Raw genomic sequence first — 20,027 nt, 5'->3', positions numbered from 1 at the left:
GCTCTATTGCTTACTTGCCAATTAACCATATACTGTCTCCCAGTATCTCATACTGTTATAAAGTTTTTGGGTTTATACTCTGTCTTCCCAACAGGGTCTGCCCTCAAGGACCTCACATGCTACTTAGTTCACCTACTCATTTGAGTAAGACTGAGAAGGCTGAGTACATGGTTCAATTCTACAAAATCCTCTTTTTGGCTTTTAAAGCCTTTCACAACCTGGTCCTCTTCTACTTTTCCATTGTTCTTACAGCTTATTGTTAACCTCTGGTTGTTCCGGTCATCTTGGTGTTTTTTACACAAGTCCCTCCATCTCTAAGCACATTCCCTGACTCCCCCAGGTCTGGGATTCTCTCCTTCTCTGTCTCTGCCTCCTAACTTCCCTGGAATTCCACCTTCTACAAAAGCCTTTCCTCCTCTTCCTCAATGGCTGTGCCTTCTCTCCACCTTCACTTTTTCCTCCAGAGAGCTTGTTTGCACCTTGTCTCTCCCATGACATTGTGAGCATCTCTAGGGCAGGACTGTCCTAGTGCTTAGGACAGTACCTGGCATTTATTCACTCAATAAACAATTATTAAATGCTCAATAAAATGCTTATAGACTTAACTGACCTGACTCTATCTTATCCACTCCCTATAAAAAGAAAGCAAATCATCAGGGGAAACATGGCCTTAGGCTGAGGGCCTTATACACTGGGGGTGAGTCCAGGGTTGTCCACTCTTTCTGACCACTGACATCCTAAAACTAACACTAGCCTTGGGCATCCACTCCTCTCAGCACCCAACACCAGCTGGGGTGAGGTTCTGAACCTGGCCCTTCCAATCCACTCCTGTCCATGTAGTTGGCCAGGGGATCTCCAGATTCTTCAGTGGCTACAAAGCTGGAAAAATACTTGGTTGTCTGATTCTATGGGTGTCTCTTCAGAAAATCCTTCAGCAGACCCTGTTCTCAGAGGCTCTGCCTTAAGGACTTCCCTTTCTTCAAGGGGGTCCTTTAGGGTTGGAAAAGATGACAGTTAAGAAAGGAGGAGAAACAGGTAGGGAGACCATCTGACACAGGAGGCCCATGACCCTGGAATTTACATTCCACTCTGGACTTTCCAAAGCCATTCATTGTCTTCCCGTATCCTCTCAACAACAGTTCAATGAGGTAAGAATACTAATTAGTGTATAACATAGAAAGTGCTTTCTAGACTTTATCTTGGGTGAATTTCACAAACACTCTTTGAGACTGGTCCTATGGGTGTTTTTATACCCACTTTATAGATGAAGAAGCTAAGGCCCTGAGTGGTCATTTGAAGAGATCCCACAGGTAGCCCACAATTTTATAGAAGTGGGGAACTGCTTTCAATTTTAACTAGTTATCCTTGCTCACTATCAAGCTCAGGGGTTTCTACATTGTGGAAGGAAAGCAAATGCCATCAACACCTTCTCAATTTTGGCACCTTGGGACAAAGAGCCAATGGTCCTAGCCTAGTTATAGCTTTGGTTAGGAGAGTTCAGAAGGACAGAGCTCACCTGATGAGACCTTCCAAGATGACCACCAGGCCCAGGAAGAAGGACCACCTCATGTTTCTTGCCTGTACCTCAACCCCCTGGGAAAAGCAAGATGGAGCAAAGAGCTCCTACAGCTGGCTCAAAGCCTTCTGCCTCTGTATTTTCCACCTCTGCACACAGACCCCTTGGAGGTCCATTAGGTAGAGCCGATAAGAAATGCAAACTTCCTTGTTATCCCCAATAAAAGAATTTTCCAAATATAGAGTTGTTTCTTCCTTTAGGTTCTTCCTGGGAAGCCCCATGACTTACCCAGGGAAGGGGAACTTATTGCTAACTAGGATTTCATCAGAGTCAGGCCTGGAAGTAGAGGGTGAGGAACCAAAAGCATGTGCTGAGTTCAAGTAAGGAGAAAAGTGGTGCGATGTCCTCCTCCGGCCATCCTCTCCAGGGTGTCAGGGGCAGGGTGTCGGTTCACGGGATGCCAGTTCCTGGTGGGGGCTGGGAGCTAAGCTCATTCTTCCCACTTGCCTTCCCTCTCCCGTTTCTGCCAAGGGCCTTGGGTGTCTAGTCTTGACAGGCTTTCAGAGGAGACTCATTTTCCAAACTTAGAGCCCATGTCTCATTTTTCAAGGGAAGAGACTCAGGGAAAGGACACCTTCAAGGTGGTATGGCCAGGCATTGACAAAGTCCTGAAGTAGCCTTAGATCTCTTGGCTCTGACTAGGAATTAGCCTTTCCTAACCAGCTTCCTTTGTGGTTCCTTTCTGGGGTCTGAGAAAGGAAACAAAGCATTACTGGGACTATTTAGTACTTACTGTTGGGAGGTATGGAGTCCAGGGGAAAGGAGAAAAAATTCAGGAGGAGATGGGGCTAGCTAGGGGTAAAAGGAATAATATGGGGGAAAGAGTGAACAGATGATAGACAGGATGGCTAACTAAGAATGCTGTTTGACCTACAGGCTGAGGAGCTGGAAGAATGAGAATGAGGGTGTATGTGGGGGATCCCCCAGTGTGCTCCCCAAAGTCCCCTTTCTCCCAGAACTTTTTCATGTTTTATCCTACTGCCAGAGGATGGGCAAGAAATTAAGGAATAGGGTCAGGTGGAGATTTTAGAGGGGAAAGAAAGGAAGTGAATAACCTGATTATTCATAATGGTGGAATATCATACAACGTATCTGTAGGCTCATTCATGTGGAAGTTTCCTTCAATGATACAGATGACAGCCCATGAATCCTTCATCCATGACCTCTAGACAGTCCACTCAGTAGACAGAGAACTAGATGAAGGATTTATTAAACATCCACTATATATTTAGGTGCTCTGCTAAGCACTGAGAATGTAAATAAAAGCAAAAAAGACAATCCCTACCCTTGGAAAGATAACATATAAAAGAGGGCTGGAAATTGGGGGTGGGGGTAAGTTGGTAGCAGGGCTGTTAGGGAAGAGATGGAAAAGTTCAGAGAGTCAGAAGTAGAGCTGTGAGAGAAGTGAGTTTGGATCCCAACGTGTCTATAGAGTTATACGTTTAGAAATTAAAACTCTAGTCCATTTTACAGATGGGGAAAACTGAGGCCCAGGGAGGTGAAGTGATTTGCCAAAGGTTGTGCAAGTCCTGAGTGTTAGAACTGGAATCTGAACCTGGATCTTCTTCCTCCAAGTCTGGCATTATTTCTGCTCTCCTATGATGTACTCTCACTTGAAGACCCTGGGTGAGGGGGCTCCCACTATCTCCTGGGGCCATCCATTCTTTCCACTATTGCTGTCTGTCATGGTTAGGACATCTTCCCTTGCAAGAGGAGATCCGTCTTCACCTCTGTTCTTGGGTCTGTCCTTGGCAGCTGAGCAGACCTGAGTTCTACTCCTCCCCCACAGGTCAGCCCTTGCTCCCATGTCCTCTCTTTTTTCAATCAGTCATATCTAGAGGTCCCCAGAGTCTTTGACTAATCCATGATTTTCTGTATTCTAACCATCTCAGTGTTCCTCTTCTAGGTATGCTCTGGCTTATCAATGTTCTTCTTCTACCATGTGGTTCCCAGAACCGACCCCACAAATGCAGTATCAGTTGCTTGGTATGTCACTGGACCTCACTCCTCTGACTTCAACTCAAACGGGAGTTGGGAGGTGGGAGATGGCAGCTCCATGTCCTTTTCCTGAACCATCGGCACCTTGGTCATCCTTGTGGGTGCAACAGTGGCAAGGGAGATGGGACCTTGTGCAATGGGAGTAGTAATTGGTAACCAGGACTCAAGTAGTGCCCCAGCCATCAGGATGGAGTTGAGATGGATTGACTGTGTGATAATTTCTCTCTCTGGTCATCATTCTATTGATCTATAAAATGAGAGAGTTGGACTCAGTGATTTCTAAGGTCCTGATCCGCTCTGTCATTTTTTTGAATCCATCCAGTGGTCTATGAGAATTGAAACAAGTGCCATCCCCTGGAACATACCCAGAATTTTCATCATGGTGGCTGTAACACAGCAGCTGGTTACTGGGGACTTGTCCCCTGCCTTCATTTGGCTCTGATGAATAGAACCCAGGACTTTGACATTTTTTGAACTCATAAGATCCTCTCTACATCTGGACATGTCCATCTCAGGACAGACGCTCAACCAGCTAAGACTGGGAAAGAACAAAGACAAATCCCAGAATAACAGCCAAGGGTCTGGATGCCAGCTTGCTGAGTCTTGTGCATGGGTAGGCACTATGATGCTGGGTGGAGAAAGGCAAGCCCCTCTGCACCCCTTCCCAAAAGTCTCCAAGTTACATGATGCACCTGGGAAATTGAAAGGAAGAGAGCACCAGTTGGAAGTTGACTCTTCTTTTAATTACCACAGCCCCCTACACCCTAGGTCCTGTCACAGGGCAGGAGAGAGCCAAGGGACAGCTCAGAGTCTGCATGTCCTACTATAACACCAAGCCCTTTTAGCACTGTCCTTGGCAGTCAAGCAGACCTGAGCCACCTGGGTCACCAGCTGTCCAGAAGCAGGAACCCAAGTTTCCATTTTGTCCATCCAGACCAGAAAGGGCAGCCCTGGGGTGGCCATTGTTATTACATGATTCATAATTTGACTCAGTCACCAAAAACCAACCTAGGATTGATGGTTTAAACCTGGGATTTAGGTGTTATATAAAGATATTTATTTATTATCAGCCTGAATGATGAAGAGGCTGGAACAGACTATGGTAAATATGTGAAATTGGGAATCTGTGAAAAATGAGCTTCCTGACTCTTTTTGTCTATTCAGATCCTTGTCCTATCACTTGGTCCTGGTCATTGTCTAGCCCAAACTTTACAGAATGAATCCCCTTAATAAAAGGATTTGTTTCATAAATGTTGGACTCAGTCAAAAGGCCATACCCCAGGACCTAGAAGGCCACATGTGGACTTGAGACTGCAGGTTCCCCACCCCTATTCTAACCCATTGCCTAGCTCAGTCTGTGAAACCCTGAAACCACGAGGGCAAGAAAGAATTAGATAAAAAAGAGATTCCCTGATGTTTACAGGCAAGCTGGGGGAATGACGATCATGGTACAAGCTTCCCTCTTCTAAAGTTTTAAGACTATTCACAAAGTGCTTTCTCCCCAGGGATCTTGGGATATAATTAGTGTAGCTATATGCCCATTTTGCAAGTGAGGCCCAGAAGTGAAGAAGCTCACCATTTGGTCACACAACCTTGGGGATGGGGATGCCTACCACAACCCCAACGGAGCTCCCCAGGCAGGGCAGAGAAAACGAAGGCTTGGAAGACACACTATGTAAAAGGCTGCTAGGGTCTTAGCAGGTTGTGGGCTCAGGTCCCATTGTCGGTGACTGGTGTGATTGGTGACTGGTATCCTGATACTATGGGAACAGGGACTGCCAAGGAAGCAGTTGCTCCTGCCCAAGCCACAAGCCAGGCTGTAGATTAGACAAGGGTGTTTGCTTAGCCCAATTGTTGGGCTCTGGGCCAGGGTGGGTCTTTATGCCAGAGAGAACAAGCAAACAGAAGGGGCTGCCCTTCTTGGGGCAACTTGCTGGTCAGGGAACCTGGCACACACAGAGCAGGGACTTTTCAGTGATAACCAACTTAGCCAAACGAAGCTGGCCCCACAGTGTATGCACCTCTACGATCCCTGATCTTGGTCCTGAAGGTGCATATAGTCCATGTCCTGGTGTTCACTGGGGTCAGGGGTGGATAGCTTTGACTAGGGACCTCTCAGTCCTCATGACCATCACCAAAAACCCCTGGAGGTCATGACGGAAGGACTTGTTGAACTGTATTCTGCTCAACCCTAGAAGGCAGAACTGAGGGTAGTGGGAGGGAGCCAAGGACAAGCCCTGCTTCTGTTCAATGGAAGGAAGAACTTGCTTCAAATGAGGGATTCTCCATGGCTCTCTGCCTGGTGGTCTTCCTGAAGAGGCTGGATGATCACTTATTAGAGAAGGGGAAGGAGGATTGGACTCAGAGGTCCTTTCTGTGATTCAGAAGAGATCAGGTAAGATGAATAGTAAGATTGCAGCAATGAAAAATCACAAGGAAAGTAAGGTGACCTGAGTCTCCGAGCCCATTGGTGTAGGACTCTCTCCTCATTGGCAGAGACCAATGCCCTGCACCTGCATGGGAGCAGGGATCGGTGAAGGACTCATTCTCTTCAAGCTCTTGAATCTCTTTCAAGTCTTTGGACTTGCTTTGGATTTCTTTAGACTCTTTTCAAGCTCTGTCTTTTCAATCACTTTGAGACCTTCTAGCTTCCCGCTTTGAGAGAGAAGATGGAAGATGTCAATCCTACTTCAAGTCTCCGAAGGGAAAATAAGACTCTGGGAAGAAGCTGGAATAAGAGAAGAGGGCAGTCTCCGCCACACCCCTAGCCTCATCTTGCTGCACTAGAGACTTTAGGAGAGTTTTCCATTGGGTGACAACTAGGGCTCTCTTCCTTGGTTGAGCTGAGTTTCCTCCAGCCCAATGGGAGAGCTCCTTCACTCTGTCTCGGCTGGTGCGTGTTCTCCGTGTACACTTCCTCTGATTCCCGTTTTACTCTCGATTTGGACAAACGAGTTTCTTTGAAGCCGACGTTTTGTGTTCATTGTACAACTAATTATTTGGCAGTGTAGACCTGAAAGTTTGGTCATAAAGGCAAATAGTTCAGGTGACATGAAAATCCATATTGTTTCTTCCCTTAAAATTAGCAGATACATGATCACGGAGCCAGAAGGAAACTTCTGACTGTCCGATGCAAGAATAACCAGGCTTAAATCTGTTTTAGGACAATTCCCAACTCAGCATGTCTGTGTCCCTCAAATTTATGATCCCCATATTTGATTAACCATTTTATGAGAAAGGAATTCTCTTAATGGGTGGCAAATACAATAAGATGAGAGAGTTGACCAAGTGTCAATTGAAATGATGACCCAGGATATCTGTATTTTCTTTACCATAAACATGCTGTAACATAGTGTATGTCCACAAAATGTTAAGATGCAGAAAAAGTCCCATTATTAAATATAGTGTCTTGGGTTAAGAATCTCATAAAGAATGCTAAGTCAGCGCCATCTGGCCATGTTGATACAGGAAGAGGTATTCTCTGAGTTTGCTCAAAAAACAAGGAAGCTGTTAGGTCCAGGCTTTTCTTCTGGTTGGTTTATTCAGGTTCTGGCCCTTATTAAGGTCCAAAAATGATACTAAATGATTATCAGTAGAAAGGGAGTCAAGCTTTGGATATAAAGTCTAGGTCTTCCTTTCCCCCAATTAATGAGCAGTGATCAGAAGTTTAGCTTGAGCTGGAAAATAATAATAATATTTATGGGGGAAGATAAACCAATAATATTTAAGGAGCAGATAGACATAATTCTAGCCTGGTTCTCTCTTCTGGCTCCAACCTCCTGCTTCTCCTCCTGGCAGGAAATAAAGTTTCCCTTACAGAAAAGCAGGGGGAGAAGAGGCTACTCATATCTAATTGCCTCCCTTAAAACCAACAATGACATCCTCATGTTCCATGCTCACTGTAGATAATAAGTATTTATACAGCGAAAGTTTACAAAATGTTTCAAATATGTTGTCTCATTTGATCCTTACAACAAACCTGGGAGTTAGCTGCTATTATTATCACCCCTATTTTAGAGAGGAGGAAACTGAGACCAAGATGAAATAACTTTCCTGAGATCACATAGCTAGTAAGTGTCTGGGGTGGTATTTGAATACAGATCTTCCTAATTCAGGTCCATCAGTCTATCTACTGTTCTATCTAACTGTTGAAATGACAGAAGGAACTACAAATTTTAACTTGGAGAAAAAGAAGACTGAGTCTGAAGACAACAGCCCCAAATTCTTAAAAGATTGCCTTTTGGGTGAGGGATCAGACTCATTCTTGTCTTCAGGCCAGACTGGACAGCCACCTGTTGGGGAAGCCATAGAGAGAACTCTTGCTCTGGTAGGGGTGAGCTAGATGGTAGCTTCCTAGAGCCATGGAGCCTCTCATTGGGAGAGGGAAAGTGGATGCCCTCCAGGGCCCTCTGCCCTTTCCATAGTTCTGAAGCTTATTAACCCGCTGGCACTGGTCCAAGCCTGATTTGTTTGAACACTGTAGACCTTATCACAGTCCACACTAGATGTTCCTCAAGTTCCATGAGAACACCCATTCCTGACATGTTTCCTGTAGCTCTGGGACATCAAAGCCTTCGGACATTCAGCAGAGATTGATTTTCAGGACTGTGTGGAAGACATGAGTTTAAGTACACTGGTCATTGTTCCTGTTCATCTTGGCTGAGTCAAGAATTCTATGAGGGGTTAAATAACTCCTTTAATCACAGGTCTGGGGGCTGGGAGTTTTTCTAAGGCGGGAGGGTGGGGGGCTCTTGTTCATTGTTATAAGCAAGAACGTGCTCTCCAGGTGCACGGTAGAAGCCCTCTCTGTCACTTGTTACTCCAGGAGAGAGAATCCAGGGAGGTGCAGTAAAAATGGCATTGGTGCTGGAGTCAAGAGACCTGGGTTCATCACCCCTTCTGATGATAACAACCCCCGTAATTTAGGAGCTTAGACCGGAAAGCCATCAAGGTCTGTCCCAGTTCTCTTATAGAAGGAGATTCTCTGATCTCCTCGGTTCTGGGAATCACCTTCTCTTTCACATATGGAGTAAAATAATCCACTTGACAAATCACCAACAGGGACTTATATTTCAACTGTCTGTTGATTTTCTCCTCTGTCATGCTCTCCCTCAAATATTCTGCATCGGGTTGTCAGATCTGGAGCTAGAGAGGGCCTTAGAAATCAGACCACATTTTGCAGATGAAGAAACTGAGGAGAGAAAGGACTTGGCAGAGCCAGGATTTTAACCTGAGTCCGCTCCATCAAACTGCTCCCTCCCCCATCTCCTAATAACATCCTAGCCAGTCTTCAGGGCACCAGTCACCTATCTCCTCCATGAAGTCTTTCCTTTGCACTCAAATGGAAGTGTGCTCTCTGTCTCTGTCTCCCATCTCTCTTTGTGTCTCCCTGTCTGTGTTGTTCTTCCTCCTTCTACCATACTCCCTCTGCCCTTCTTTCCTTCTCCTTCCCACCATCTCTCTCTCTCTCTCTCTCTCTCTCTCTCTCTCTCTCTCTCTCTCTCTCTCTCTCTCTCTCTCTCTCTCTCCCTCTTTCTCTTTGTCTCTGTCCATCTCTTTCTCATTTGCTACTTTGGCACCACAGACTTCTCTCATTCTAGTCTGACCCATATTTAGCTGTGAGCTCTTTCAAGTAGGGATAGCCCCTGCTATGTGGCATTGAACATAAGTAAGCACTTCATGTTTATTGAATGAACCAATGAATCAGTGGATGAAAGGATGCTCAAATGAAGGAATATGGGGGTTCAGAGGCAACATAACAACTTTCCCTGGATGGGCTGCAAGATCTCAAGGATGCCAGCTGGACACCAGGGGGCAGGGCTGTGCCAAGGTTGAGGCTTCGTTCAAAGAGTCCTGGGATCATAAAATCATTGATCTCGTCCTGGCGGGAGCTCAGAAGTCAGCTGGTCTAGGGCTCTCCAAGCAGGATGGAGGCCAAGGGAAGTTGTCACTAGCATTCATCACCACCATATCCATGCCACTCCTGGTGCTGCTCCCCCTCAGGGACCTGTTCTGTAGCTCCCATTTTATCCAAGTTTGCCACTCATGCACTAAAATTGCCCCACAATTCAAGTCAAGTCAATCAGACACATTTATCAGACTCTTATGGTTTGTAAGGCACAGAGGTAGGGATACAAAACTAGAGTGCCCCGCAGCTCACAATCTTGTGAGAGATCCACATGTAGACATAGAAGATCACTCAATGAGAAAGCACCAACATTTTGGGGGGAATAAAGAAAGGCTTCTTGAATAAGATGGCAGCTGAACTGAGCCTTAACTGAAAAATGTATGTCTATATATGTCTCAACAATCCTTTGCGCTCAAGATGATGCGGCAAAGTGCATGGCTTGGACCTACACCAGGTGTTCACTGAGGGATTTAGTTCCCCCTATTTCCTAGGGTCATCTATCACATGTTCACAATCGGTGACAGCTACTGTACTTCTGTTTCTGTCACAGAGCTCTGGTTCTATATCTGGTGGGGTAGCCACTATCCCCAAGATAGTAACATGAAAGAAATGCCAACCGTGAGAAGTATCTGAAGATCTAAGAATGACTGTGTCGTGATCAATGCCTTTCATGTACATAAGAGGCCCCAGTCTTAGAAGCCTTAAATCCTCCTTCTTAGGAGGGGGAGGGGCTTCCATATGTGTATGTCATTTTCCTTAATCTGAAATTAATTAAATCTCCTTTTGAGTCCTGACTCTCCTGTCTCTAGCCTGCTCTGTTTGTTTGGCTCCAGCCACTCACACATTAGAGGTCAGTTCAGGTCCAGTTGATGCAGGTTAACTGGAAATGATCAATAGAGGGAAAGCTCTAGAATTAGAAGGTAGGATTTTAGCTAAGACTTAAAGGAAGCCAGCAGGCAGGAGGGAGAGCCTTTCAGGCATGGGGGACAGCCAGAAAAAATGCTCAGAATTGGTAGCAATTCTGAGTGCCTTATTCTAGGAACAGCAAAGAGACTAGTGGAACTGAAATAAAGAGGTTGAAATTTCATGAATGCACTCCAGAAATATGGACCAGTCCACGCAAAAGAATAGCGAGAGATGACCTGGTGATTTCAGAGAACAGAAATAGTCCAGTCTGGCTGGCCTGGTAGTATGGAGCACATGAAACTCAAGGATCACAAAATTCTGATGATTCACTATGCTAAGAAGGGAAAGTGGAGCCTTGGATACTATACCACTGGAGCACAAAGTCTAGCAAGTCAAGTATTATGCCAGCAACAAAATGATTAGATGACTGTTTTCTGAGGTTCATCTCCAGACTGGATGCAGGACAATGAATTCTGGAGAGGCAGGAACTCTGGAGGACCAGCTACCAAATAAGAGAGGGGTCAATTGTCAGTATAAGTATGCACGTAGACAAACCTACTGATTCCTTAAAATATTGAAATATGAGCAACGTCCCTCTTAAGCCTTGGGTGTATGAATAAGACACAGACCTTGCAGTTGATGAATTCACAATATAACAGCGTAACATTATCTATGTTGCAATGTGTTTTTATTTATTTTGTCAACATCCCCCAATGACATTTTAGTATGGTTGAGGGCACTATCCAGGAGTTTGGCCCCTTTGAAATCCAGTATCCTTATCCTGCAGAGGAGAAAATTAGGTCCAGAGAAAGGTAGGGTAAGACAGTTACAGTAAATGACAGAGCTGGAATTTGACCCCAGGTACTTTGACTGGAAATTCAGCACTTTTTCTGAGTGAAAGTTTCTAACAATACTTTTTAATATGATTATTATGTTAACCGTTTTCCTAATGTTGAACTACCCTTTTATCTTTGGAAAAAATTCAACTTGGTCATATTGAATAATTTTTTTTAATATCGTGCTATGATGTTTGGTTTCTCTTTGCTAAAATTTCATTTCAAAGTATTGTATCAATATTCGTTAGTGATATAATCTACAATTCTCTTTTCTTGTTTTATCCTTCGCTAGTTTGGGTATTAGATCTAATATCACATACCAGAAGTTTATTTAGTGATCCTGCTTCTGGAAGTCCATGACAATGTGAAAAAGGGAGCGTCTGTCTTCCTACTACAGTTTATGTGTAGGTATTCTCTGACTGTTTTTTGTTTGCTGACTGTCTGGTGAAGAAAAATCCTGTTTGGCTGCTGAGCTGGAGTGGCTGAGTACTTACTTACAAAAGGAGCTAACCAGCTGATTTGATCTTTCTCTGGCTTCATCTGAAAGGGGAATATAAACAGCTCTCTGGATGGGAAGATAAAGAGGTCTTGAATTTTTTATCTCCCTACTCCATCTGTCATCTGGCTGCTGTTGCTGCTGATTCGGTCCCAGCTATGGAATGACTTTTTTCTTTCTGGCTCTTAGATGAAGGCATACTGGAATCAGGACAGGCTTGGCTATGACCTTGTGAGCTTTGAAAGATCATCAGAGCAAGCCAGGGGAGATCCAGGAATTGGAGTTCATGCTAGAGTTTACTGGAAGTCAAGCCCAGTGCACCTGGACAGCCTTGAGAAAACCTGTTTGACCGAACCCAGCAGTGGATTGACATCAAAATCTTCATGTCCTACAGAAAGGGAGTAACTTTTTCTGTGGCTAAGCCACATTCAGAAGTGAAGATGACTGGGTAAAATATAGCAACTGCTTTGAGTTTGAGGTGTCCCAGAACCAGCTTGAATTGGCTCATGGGCTGATTGTTAAATTTTCATGTCCACTACAACTCTCTACAGTTTGGCTTCTGACCTCATCATTCAACTGAAACTCTCTCCACAGTGCTAATAATCTCTTAATTGTCAAACCTGAATCTTCATCCTTCTTGACCTCTCAGAAGCCTTTATCACTGTTAATCACTCTCTTACTTGATACTTTCCTCGCTCTAGGTTTTCACTATACTACTCTCTGCTGGGTCTCCTCCTACCTCTATGGCCATTTCATCTCTGTCTCCTTTACTGAATAGTCCTCCAGATCATTCCTGTTAACTGTGGGTGTCTAACATGGTTTTCCTGGATCTTGTTCTCTCCCTTTATACTATTTCACTTGGTGACATATGAATTCTATGGATTCAGAGATCATCTCTGTGGTGATTAGATTCTCCTTTTTACTTACCCAGCCCCAGCTGCTGACCTCCACTTTGGCATCTTCAAGTGCCTATAGGATATCTCATGCTGGATGTCCTGTAGACATTTTAGATGTAAAAGTGTCACAAATGGAGCTCATTATTTCCCCCTGCCCTCACTCTCCCATTCTCCAAACTTCCCTTGGACTCCTGAGGGCACCACTATCCCCCCAGTTACTCAGGCTCATAATGTAGGTATCATCTTGGACTCCTCCCTCTTTCTCACTTCCTTCTAATTTATTTCTAAATTTCTAATCTGTTGCTACAGCCTGGTGATTTTACCTTTGTAACATCTCTTGAACTCGCCCCCTTCTCTCCCCTGATGATGGCACCACTCTGGTACAAAGCTCTTCACGCCCAGACAATTGCAATGGCCCATTGACTGATCCCCAAGCCTCTCACTACTCAGCTGTCAAAGTGATCTCCTTAAAGCATGCCTGACCATCTCACCGCCCCCCTCCCTCCCCCCCCCCCCCCCCCCCCCCCCGACTCTACAAATTTGAGTAGCTCTCTGTTGCTTCCAGGAGCAAACAGAAGATCTTCTGTTTGGCATTCAAAGTCCTTCACAAGCTGTCACCCCCGTCTCTGTGCCCCCTTCTTACATCTGTCCTCCCCACAGATGCCTTCGATCCAGTGACACTGGTCTCCTTGCTAATCCTGGACAAGATGCTCCAACGCTGGCACTCGGGCATTCCTCCCCACTCTCCCCCTCCCAGGGGTCGTCCCTCCTGCCTAGATTTCTCTCCCTCTTCATTTTACTTCTTTCAAGTGTCAGCTTAGATTTTACTATCTGTGAGAAGCCTTTCCTGATCTTCCTTAATGTTAGGTGCCATCCCACTGCTGGTTCGTTCCAGGGTCTTTTGTATATAACTTGTCTGTAAGTAATTGTTTGCATATTGTCTCCCCATTGGACTGTCACTGGTCTTTATTTGTGACCTGGCACATAGTAGGAGCTTAATAAATATTTATTGACTGACTGATGCCTCCAGTCCATGAGGAATGTTTTTGTGGTTTGGCTCTTGCACTGTCTTCTACGCAAATATCCCTTTGTGAAACCTACTTCAAGTGAATTGGCAAAATGCTATTGTGGCCCGACTTTCTGGGTCAATCAATGATACGGGGTAGATACCAACTATAACCGGTGACTAATGTTGGGGAGAACATACTGGAATGGGTGTTTAGATAACAGCATTAGCAATGCTCCACTCCTCCTCAGAGATGCTCCCAGACCCTTAAGGGGACATGGGGTTCCCTTAGGGGAACTGCCAAACTGAGTGTGAATTCCTATAAGGACTCCCAGAGTTTATGCAGGCCACAACTGAGTGCTCTTTAAATAATTAATAAAATTCACTTGTGAATATTTTCCTCCTCTCCTCTGCTCTGCTCTGCTCTGCTCTCCTCTCCTCTTCTCTCCTCTCTTCCCCTCCCCTTATCTCATCTTATCTCCTCATCTCATCTCATCTCCTCATCTCATCTTATCTCCTCATCTCATCTCATCTCATCTCATCTCTTTTCTCATCTTGTCTCTTCCCTTCTCACCTTTCTTTTTCTCCTTTTCTTCTTTCCTTTCCTTTTCTCTTCTTTCCTTTTCTCTTTTCTCCTTTTACTTCTCTTCTTTCCTTTTCTTCTTTCTTTCCTTTTCTCTCCTCTCCTTTTCTTCCAGACTATTGATTTCATCCATGTAGGGAGTTTTGGTGAGGAACTTTCTTTAGCAATGCAGAGTGGTCCCTGCCCCACAAATTACAGCCTTGAAGAAGTAGCATGGGGCCTGACAGATCAAATAGCCATCCAGGGTCATCCAGCCAGTATGTGGCAGTGGTGAGTCTTGACCCCAAGTCTTCCTGATTCTGTGGCTACCAATTGCTGTACCAGTGACTCTGACACTAAAGGATAAAATGCCTTGTCACTGTGGGCAGAAAGCTTGTGCACTGTGACTCCTCAGTGTTTCCTGTTTGAGACATTTTAAATGGATTTATACACTTTCTGTAAGATTGTGGTAGAGGGAATTTCCTCATCAGGTCACCTCTACCAATGAAATAATAGGTCTAGGGCCATAGTTGTAGAGCAGGGAAGGATCTTTAGCATCATGTAATCTCCACCCCTCATTGGTTTTGTGCCTGCTGAGATGGTGGGAACTGTGAATGAGCTGGTGTGAATCATCATGATCTAGGTCCCCAGAAGAGATAGCTGGGTGGCTCAGTGGATAGAGCACTGGGCCTGAAGTTAGGAAGATCTGAGGTCAAATCTGGCCTCAGACACTTCCTAGATTAGCTGTGTGACCCTGGGTAAGTCACTTAACATTGACTTGCCTTAATCCACTGGAGAAGGGAAAGGCAAACCACTCCAGTGTCTTTGCCAAGAAAACCCAATGGACAGTATGGTCCATTGGGTCACAAAGAGTCAGATATAACTGAACCACAGAATAACAGGACCCCAGAAGCAAAAGCTGTCATTGGCTACGTGGGTGATGTTGGGAATGTTGCTGTTGACTTTAGCTGGGACACCGGGGCACTCCTTGTCTCCTGCCAGTACTCGTAATTGATAAATCAATGAATAGGAATTCATTGGATCCTGTGCTAGTCCATACTATGGGGGATAGGAAAGAAAGAACACTACTTTTCCTGCTGTGCTGGAGAGGGAAGAAAGTACACTGGATTCAGGTTCAAAACCTGCTTCCACTGTCTATGATGGCTATGACCTTAGCCAAGTTCCTTGGAGAGGGAGCAAGGCTCAGTGGTGAGCAAAGTGTATTTGAAATAAGGAGAGAACTGTCTGAACTTTGATGCTCTGACCCTTCACAGCTGCCTGACATAGAGCAAAACCTGTCAGCTTTCTGCACCTTAGCTTTCTCATCTGCAGTGATAAGAATCTCTAAGTTGTAGAATGGGAGAAATCGCTGGTCTGGACCCCAACCAATAATGCCTCTAATTCAGGCAAATGGGCATTACATGCTTTAAAGTCTTAATGACTGACTCTGAGAAATGCTCAGGAGCTTGAAAAGAACTTCACATGTCATCATGGGATCCAAAGCTTACAGTTAGAAGGGACCTTCTAGGCCATCAAGAAGCCTTATTAAGCAGCTACTGTGCTGAGCTCTGGGAACACAAACACAGGCAAGAGGAAAGACAGCTCCTGCCCCTGATGAGCGCACATTCAATGTGGGAAGACAACCTGCAAAATGATGACAATAATGATAACGAGGATGATATTAATAATATTAATAATTAGCAATAACAACTAATTTGCTATATCACTTATCATGCACGGCTTAAAGGGGGTGTGTGTCCCTGCATGGGGGCATGATAATAAAGCTCAAACATTCAGAAGCAGAGCCAGAAGACGGATGAAAATTTGGCAGACCTGGGTCCCTTCCAAAATGGTGGATGCTAGAAGAGCTCACCAGTGGGCAAAGGGGACTGGCATGGCAGAAGGATGTTCCAGGGAGAGGGGGCTTCACAAAGGGTAGATAGGATGAGGAGGCCCCAGGGGCTGATTGAGCAGCAGAGGCACAGGAACAATGCTCCTGGGGGGAATGAAGAGGCCATCTAGTCTGACTCTCCCCACTTCCTGTTGAGGAAACTGAGACATGGGAGGTCAAGTGACTTGCCCCCAGGTCACAGTGGTCATAAGAAGAAGATCTAGATTTGAACTCAGGGCTCTTAGCAGATCATTTGACATGAACTCCTTCTCCCTCTTCTAGGTGCCTGGCACATAGTAGGTGCTTAATCAATATTTACTGATTGACTGACTCCCAGTTCAGGGCATTTTCCACTGTACAGTGCTACATTTGTTCTTCCCAAGAACCCTGGGAGATGGGAGATGAGTGTTGCAGGTAAGCAGAAACAGCAGGTATTTATACAGCCCATGAAGGTTTGTAAAGTTCTTTACAGACATTATCTCCTTTGATCCTCACAATGACCTTGTGAGGCAGGTGCTATTGTCATTCCTATTTTACAAATGAGGAAACTGAGGCTGAGAAATGAAGTGGCTTAACCAGGGTCACACAGCTATTAAGTGATGAAGGCAGGATTCAAACCCAGGTCTTCTTGCATCAAAATGTAGATAGATAGATCCTCCACCCCACTTAAAGTAACTGATAAGATGCCCAACCAACTGATCTCATACACCTCTGACTTAGCGTAGAGAAGTCCTTTGAATGTAGTGACATTGTACACGGATCCTATTTGGATGGGCTGAAGAAACTTGGCCATGTCCCAAGGGTAGTCTATAAATTATCGTGCCAGGGACATGGGGCCATTAGAGAGATTGGCTTTGCAGCACACCTCTGAGGAGGCCCCACCTCCAGGGAAAAGAGAAGCTTCTCTGCTGTGGCTGAGTCTCCATCCCTCCTGCTTCCCTCTTCTAGCTCCGAAGGGTCTGCAGGTTTGGGGTCTGTTGTCTTCTCACCGTCCTCCACTCACCCCTGCAGCTGATGGCAGGCTGGGCATCAGGAGCTGAGGACAGACTGTGAGTATGGAGCCTAGAAAAGAAAAGACCCTGTGCCTGAGGGGAGCTTTCTTTAGTGCCCTGCAAATGGGATCCCCTGCCCACCGCCCGCCAACTCTTGCATTTATTTTATATGCATTTTGCTCATTTTATGCTACAGATATAGGAAGGTGTGCATCTTGGCCCCCCCGATGGAATGAAGTTCCTGAGAACCAGGGATGCTTTCTTGCTCTTCCTTCCTTCTTTCTTTTTCCTTCCTTCTTCTCTTCCTTTCTTTTTCTTTTTTCTCTTATCTCTCATTCTCTCTCTCTCTCTCTCTCTCTCTCTCTCTCTCTCTCTCTCTCTCTCTCTCTCTCTCTCTCTCTCTCCCGAGTGCCCAGTCCATTGCCTGACACAATAGGTGCTTAATAAATGCTCATTGATCGACTATCCAACCTTGGTTGGGACAATATTAGTTGATAAACCTTCTGGAATTCCCAGATGTGTTTCCTTTATTTAGTAATCATTTTTTGTGCTTGTAATATGAGAGCTGTAATATACTGTGCTGTGTGTATTAGAGGTGCTCAAAGCGTTTTAGGCTCTAGACTCTGGAATACAATCGAGACAACAGGACCCCAAGGACTGACTGTCCTACTACTGCAGACACTGTTGCAGCTTGGGTTGGGAGTAGCCAGACCTCTTCTGGGTGTCCAGTAAGTCACTGATCATTGGCAGTTGCCTGCTTCTAAAGTTTGTTTTGTGAATAAGTGTATGTGTGCATACAAGTGTTTGTGTGTATGGAGAAAAGTGTGAAGGAATTGAGGAAGTGTGCTCCTTTTATCTTTCCCTTCCTCTGCCAGTCTGGCTTTCCTACAGCCTCCCGTCCATTTCTATCTCTCTGTATCTTTCCGATTGATGCTTGTGCTTGATTCAGTCAGCCCATTGATCACTTCTCTTGGCATTTGGGGAGCCATTCAAGAGAAACTTCCTTTGTAATAACAGAGCCCATCCTGACTTGTAGGAAGGAAAGCAGCTTTACTAAACCTTAACTATGTGCTAAGTACTTATTTACAATTACTACCTTGTTTGATCCTGGGAAGTAGGTATTGGTCCTATCCCCATTTTACAGATGAGAAAACTAAGGCTGATGGAGGCTAAGTGAGTTGCTCAGGACCACATAGCCAGTAAGTGTCTGAGGCTGGATTTGAACTTGGCCCTTCCTGCCTCCAAGCCTAGCCTCTATCCACTTTGCCACCTAGCCAGCTTCACATTCTGGGTATACAGAATTTTGCACACGGTACCCTCACATTAGGCATTACAGGGTAGACTTTGGGTACCTCCCACCTCTCTGTTTCACTGTGCCCACTCATTCGGTATTGAGTGCTCACCAAAGGATGACCATCCAATCCACTTATGACCAAGCACTGGGGCTCACAAAGCTTGAGCTTTATTTAAAAGTTTATTTAACGTGAGCATTTCCTCTGAGCCCCAAGAGAACCCCTTCTGCCCCCTCCCCATGAGTCTGTACAGTCCTGTCAGTCGACTAATCAGATTGATTAAGTGCCTGCTATGTGCCAGACACTCAGCTAAATGCTGGGGATGCAAAGAAGAAAGCAGTCCCTGCCTTTAGGGAGCAGCCTGATGGGGGTGACAACGTGTGGAGTGCCCATCTCTTCTATAGACAGGGAAGATGGCCAGACGCATGGTCGGAAGCACAGCCCCCTCTCTGGGGGCCTGGACCACGCCCTCCTCCTGAGCTTTGCTGGGGTTTCAGGGAACCTGTCCTGGGGGCAGCTGGGAACGGCGGTGCCCTTTCCTCCTGATCGCCTCCTCCAAGATGTCCAGCATCCAGATGTCCCAGGGGAGGGAGAGGGCAAGAGCCTGAGGCTGCAGCCAGCCCAGGCTCCTCCAACTCAGGCCCCTGATGGACATGCGTCATCCCTACTGGCCCTCGGGACAAACCCGTGGACGCTACAGGCGGGGGCCTCAGAGAAGTAAAGTGTCTTCCTTGCTCTTGGTCATGCAACGACTGTCAGGGTCAAGAATTCCAACATTTTCTATTCTATCATTCTACGTCTTGAAGATCTAGAGGTGGGAGGGCCTATTTCTCTTCATTGTTCTCAGTGGCCATCAGGTGCCGTGGCCACGGTGAGGAGAAGTCAGTCCAGCAGTTCAGAGAGCTGAAATCAGTCTCTTCCCCGCCCCCTTTTACTCTGTCCGTCCGTCTGCTTGTCTGTCGGTCTCGGTGCTGCACGGGCCAGAATGCAAAGTCTTTGAAGGCACGTTTTTGTATCTCTGGCCTCCGAAGCACACTGCAGGCACCTAAAGTATTCTGACACTTCTGTGCATGTTTGGGGGGTCAAGTGCCGGCCGCTCCTGCACAGGCTTTAGGGAGTTACTGATTCCCTTTCTCCAGCTCCAAGTTTCCGCGACTTCTTGCCAGACTCGGCTCCTATCAGCTGCTGCCTTCCCTGGAGACGACTCCCCACCTCTGCATCTGCCTGGTGCAGACCCGTTCGTGCTTATCTTTGTAACCCCAGCCGAGAAGTCAGTGCCCGGCATGCACTAAGTGCTCCATAAATGCTTGCTGCTTCTCTGCAGCCTGGACAGGTTAAGTGACTGGCAGAGCGCTCATTCTTCTTGTGCCCGCCCCATGTTGTGCAGTCAATGCCTGGTACGCAGTAGGCGCTTAATGCCTTCTGCCTAGATGGCTTTGGTCAGCGCGGGGCGTGGCCACCGTGACCTGAAGCCCAGACAGGCCAGGCAGTTTGCAACACCCGGGCGTAGTCGTGAGCAAGCAGGCAGACAGGTTGGGGGAAGGTAGCCAGGCTGTGCCTAGCCCAGCGGCTCCTCCAGCCTGAGCCCCGCCCTCGGGCTCGGCCCAGCCCCCACCCTCCGCTCAGCTGGAGGAGGGCGTGGCCTCTGGGCGGGGCTGGGTTGGTTCG

This window comes from Notamacropus eugenii, chromosome 2, assembly GCF_028372415.1.
Source record: "Notamacropus eugenii isolate mMacEug1 chromosome 2, mMacEug1.pri_v2, whole genome shotgun sequence".
Lineage (NCBI taxonomy): Eukaryota > Metazoa > Chordata > Mammalia > Diprotodontia > Macropodidae > Notamacropus > Notamacropus eugenii.
This window is presented reverse-complemented; position numbering follows the sequence as displayed.